Source organism: Penaeus japonicus, unplaced genomic scaffold (assembly GCF_977035675.1).
Source record: "Penaeus japonicus unplaced genomic scaffold, GWHDUDI00000001_assembly GWHDUDI00000026, whole genome shotgun sequence".
Classification (NCBI taxonomy): domain Eukaryota; kingdom Metazoa; phylum Arthropoda; class Malacostraca; order Decapoda; family Penaeidae; genus Penaeus; species Penaeus japonicus.
In genome coordinates, this window is record NW_028234428.1 from 22,429,625 (window position 1) to 22,435,265 (window position 5,641).

Genomic DNA, 5,641 nt, shown 5'->3' on the forward strand with positions numbered 1-5,641 from the left:
ATTTAATTTATCATTCATCTAAAAAAAAAGAAAAAAAAAACATATAACTATAGATAACTATAGTGTGGATGTATTTGGTAAAGGGCAGATTAAGTTGTAAGAATAAAGGTAAGAAACTCCTTGGTCCCGATTTGAATGACGTTACTGGATCAAGGCTGATTCTCCCCGGAGTTAGACGACAGATAATTAGACGACATGGCTACCTGTTTCTAATTACCTTGATGTGCACCATGTCATATTGCCTCTCTAGTTGGTATCACGTGTGCACACTACATGTCCAAAGTTTCCGTAGATATTTGATCATTCAAGTATACCCGGTTGCCATTTCCCCTCGACAAGGACAACTGTCAGATCGAGAGAATGTCTTCTTTTTTATCATCAAGTAGTCTGAAGCCCTGTGTACAGACGTCTCCCAAATGAAGAGTAGCTCTCCTTTCTCTGCTCTTATACAAGCACGGAGAACGGTGATCTTCCTGGTTGCGTGGAAAGAGTATTATTTACATTTTTTCTCCATGTCTTGGCTGACTCATTTCTTGAATTGGTTTCTCATATGTTGGGGACTACAGGTACGGCCCCTTGAGAAAAAAAAAAAAAAAAAAACATAATCATCTCTCTAGTTGCGTGCACTCGACTACCTATTCGAAACACAGCTAGATTGCTAGCTGTGTTTACTTTGTATTATCATCAAGTGGGTATTTTAGTCAAGCTCTCTTACGTAACGTGGGCCCTTAACATCTCTATCACAGGATTTAGTTCGTTATAGAAACCTTTCTCCGTCATCTCTTTTCAAGGAAGGCAGCAGTCAGTCTCTCTCTCTCTCTTTCGTTCTCTCTCTACCTCTTTCCCTCACACCATCCTTCTCCCTATCCCTCTCACTCACTCACTCAATCAATCAATCAATCGATCAACCAATCACACTCTCTCTCTCTCTCTCTCTCTCTCTCTCTCTCTCTCTCTCTCTCTCTCTCTCTCTCTCTCTCTCTCTCTCTCTCTCTCTCTCTCTCTCTCTCTCTCTCTCTCTCTCTCTCTCTCTCTCTCTCTCTCTTACACACATATACACACACTGCCATATTAACTTCTTGCATTTTATTGCATAATTTTAGTGATAAGCTCTTGATACTCTTACCTGTGCCCATAACCTTCTTATCCTGAGTTTCTTAACGTCAAGTCAGTTAAGTCACCTTCCCGCATGTGTATAGAAGGTTGGTTAATCTACCGCTCAAGGTTCTCGCAATAAGTCATTCTCTCAATATTATTGTATTATTGTATTGTACTGTGTCATTCATGGTAGTAACAGAATAAAAACATCTGCACTGCAACAGTTTCATTTTCTGCATTCCTCACAATCCTCTATGGATTGTATATCTATCTTTTTCAGAAACAGTTCAGTTTTTTATTTCGTTCGATGTCGTAAATAAGAGCGTGTGTGTGTGTGGGGGGGGGAGGGCGTGTGCGTGTATGCATGTGAGTGAGTGAGTGAGTGAGTGAGTGAGTGAGTGAGTGAGTGAGTGAGTGAGTGAGTGAGTGAGTGAGTGAGTGAGTGAGTGAGTGAGTGAGTGTGAGTGTGTGTGTGTGTGTGTGAGCGCGCACGCGTATGTGTCTGCGTGTGATATAATCAGCTTATGCACTACGGAGATCCGAATACATGTGCTAGAATCCAAGCGCTTGTGTGACTTTGACATAAGCTCAGCAAAGGTTTGTCCAATCGCCTCCAAAGGCCACCACGATGCCGCGCCTCTGTTGCAGGACCCTTGACTTATTATAAAGCTTCTGCCACAGAGAGGCGGGACGCAGACGCTCTCGACTGACTGAGGTAGGTGTATCTTCTTGCTTATCTTAGAATGTAAGTTCTATATATTCACACACACATATGCAATTGGTTATAAGTTACTTGTCAATCCCGTTATATTGTTTTGTTTTGTGTTTTTTGTTTTGTTTTTGTTTTTTGTTTTTCTACCATTATTATTAACTTCACATGTGTCATATTCTGATAACTGACATTGATCGTCTTGGCATCGTTGAGAGCTTGGGAGACTTCCATTGCTATGTCGTTGCTATGTCTCGGGGTTGTAACTAAGCTGAAACTTCGACTGTTGTTTTTACTTGCTTCGAGAAGGTGCAGATTCAAGGGAATATGGTACATCATGCCGCTTGAAGGCTTTCCAGGAGTGCATGGAAATGTTCAGGTTCATGGATCTTTTGGGTAGTATTTCGTCTGTGTGTGTTATCAGACTTTGTTCACCACATCCTTGTATTTTTCTTATCCTTATAGTCTTTTATTCTTTGTTCATTTGGTTACTCATTCCCTCTCTTCTCTATGATGTAATATCTAGTTCGCCATTCATGTTTTGTATGTTGCTTCAATCTTTACTTCATTTACTTTTTTGCCTCATTTTATATATACTTCAATTATGCTTTGATATAAATGATATAAATAATTAACCACCACATTCACCCTCTCATCTCGGAAGCAGATCAAATCCCAAGAAGCAGACGAGCCATGAAGACAAAAGCCATGCACCTGCTCTGCATGACGGTCACGATCGCCCTCGCCAGAGCACAACCATCGCCATCACTCCTGTCGAAGTCGATAAAAAACAGGAATTCGATCCCAAGCCACACGAACGACCGCCGCGCCACGAGAATCCTGCTGGAGAGCGTCCTGCAGGAGCTTTTCCGCGGTCCTCTAAAGGGGAAGGAAGTAACTCTCATCTTGGACGCGTCTTCCGAAGATGATGTTGCGCTCCACGACTTCCTTCCAGCAGCTGGGGTTCCTGCGCTTCTCTTCGCCAAAGATAATAGTAGCCGTTGGGATGCCGGGGATTTTCATGTTGGTGAGGCCGGACTTTTCTTTGGATCGGTTTGTATTTTGTGAGAGAAGAATAAAAGATCTTTTCGGCTGATTTCTGTTGATTTCTGTTTATCTTTTTCATGCACACATTAACCTCTCTTCCTCTCTCTCTCTCTATCTATCTATCTATCTATCTATCTATCTATCTATCTATCTCACCCTCTGTCTCTCTTTTTCTCTTTGTTTCTCTCTTTCTCTCTTTGTTTATCTCCCTCTCTTTCTCACTCTTTCTCTTTCTTTCTCTCTCTCTCTCTCTCTCTCTCTCTCTCTCTCTCTCTCTCTCTCTCTCTCTCTCTCTCTCTCTCTCTCTCTCTCTCTCTCTCTCTCTTTTTTTAATAAGCTTTATATATTAGCATATGTGATTTAATGCAATATGTCTAACTTGACGCCCTCCTATTCCCAGATACATGTGTGGGTGTGATCGGCTCCGAACTGCCTTGGCTGCTGAGCTCGCCGCACGAGTGGTCGGTTCCCTCTGTGCTGCTCATTGGGACGAGGCAGGAGTGCGACCCGAGGGCACTCCTGCAGACGGCCTTACCGCAGAAGACTCCTGCGGTGGCCGCGATGTGTCCCGTGACGGTGGGTCAGCTGAGGAACCGACTCGAGTTCCGGGTGTTCACGTGGCGTCCTCTCCACCCCAGCCAGAAGCTCTTGCCTCTTGGCGGGTGGAACGCCACTCGCTTCGCCTCTTGGGACCAGCTCTTCGTCGACCGCTTCTCTTCCTTCGGCGGAGTCACTCTGGGCGTGGCGAGTGATTCCGAAGACGCGCCCACGCTCTTTCAGAAGAACTCAACGGGATGGGACGGCCTTGGCTACCGCATCATGAGCACTCTGGCTGAAAAATACAACTTCACTTTCACTCTCACATCCCTATCCAGCGACGGTATGCCCTTTTTCCATTAAGCGCCTCTCACTCTTATCAATGATTCATCTTCGATTTGTATCCTTTGCTCCTAGGATTTCCAGAGAGCTTAATAACGCCGCGACTTTGAGAAGAGGGTTTGTTAAACGTCCTTTTTCGCTCCGATACTTCCAAAGGTGGATGGGCTGAATTTGAGAACGGCACCTGGACGGGGTTGCTCGGGGACGTGTTCAGAGGAGACAAAAACTTGACCATCAATGGCCTCTACCTTTCTGACCTCCGACTTCTGGACTTCGATATCTCGGTCCCGTTTAACTACGAAGGGTGAGATTTTTTGTTCATTTTTTGCTCTTTCTATTTTTTTTATTTCAGTCTGTATATACTTATTTCATTGTATTGCATTGTCCGTCTTCACGTCTGTATTCCCCCTTTGTATCTACATAGGGGAAATACACCGCCAAAAGATTTGCGAAATGATAGCGTCTGCCACCACCCGTTTAATACGTACGGGAACGAGGGCTTTTGATGGGGAGACAATTGTGTGACAAGTGTGGAAAGGAGGGATAGAAAAGTATACGCGATGGAGTGTATGTTGTGTATGATGTGTATACAGTGAGACAAAGAATGGTAATAACGTAACCTGAGCGCGAAGGACGAGCACGGGAATTTCACCACGTGTAAAGGGTTTCAATTAAGACTATCCTTATAAAATATCAACCTTTTACTAAGCAAATTCGTATCAGAAAGCTATATTTAAGTTCATACACACAAATTAAGTTTGTCCACTTCTAAATAAGATTCCTCGGAATTCACCAAGTGATTTGTGTAAAGTAGGTATGAGAATTTTAAAAGTTTGTTTAGCTAGAAAAAAAATCACAAAGGACAAAACATATTTCGCTCGCACACGGAATTTCCGGGAAACCACTCCACGAATTATAAAATCATAAAATGAGAATTTCAATAAAAAATGAGAGCACCAACTCATAAGTCCTATCAGACTCGATCGTAAACTCATCTCGAGTAAGACATTGCCACTTATAGTTACCTTCTCACAACGAGTCACAAAATATAGAAAAGAAAGGAAAGAACAACCCAATCAGGGGCGTCTCCTTCCTCCTTTCTTGGGAGAAGGTTGACTGTTTGAACCCAGGTCACCCAGGAAGCTTAAGAAAAACGGTGCATCTTATGTATTTTAAAGTTACTTTATGTGTATTTTTTGGCGGAAATACTCTTATATACCCTTAGACTATTGTTTGGCAATAAACTATGATCCATAAAACCCAGAAATATATAGATATAAAGTGTAAAAATTGATATAAAAATTAAGCATAAAAAGATGTCGAGCTATAGCTAAATTAGACTTATATAATCAAAATATTCAGATCAGAATAATTCCTCAAATTGGTGTTTTCATGACATTGTTTGCTAACATTGTATTACAAATTATGGTAATTACATGATTATATTCTCTAGTATATCAACTGTGTTGTAATAGGGTATCATATACCGAATTTCGAATATAGCATAAGTACATTTTCTAGTACAGTTGATGATATGAAATAATTACATAACTCTGCATACCTCATGCTAGGTAGCCTGAAAGGCTGTATCATATGGCACTCTGAAATGTAATGTTCAAGTGTTCGTTTATACTCTTCGTTGCAAAGTCTGCATTTAGTTTCTTCTACATTGCATTCTGTATCCAAGTCTGATTATTGCAGTCCCAATATCACATTGTTTTGTTCTTGTCTTATATGAACTTTCTCCTGCGAAAACTGGTCAAAATGTTTTATGCTACAGCTTTCAGGTCTTTGAGAGTTTGTTAGCTCCATCAAGTCCTCCCTATTGGAGGTTCTTATCATGTGTGAAATCCTAGCAAGAGGTATGCCAAAGTCTATATCCACAATTTGCTTATCACATCCTGCCCT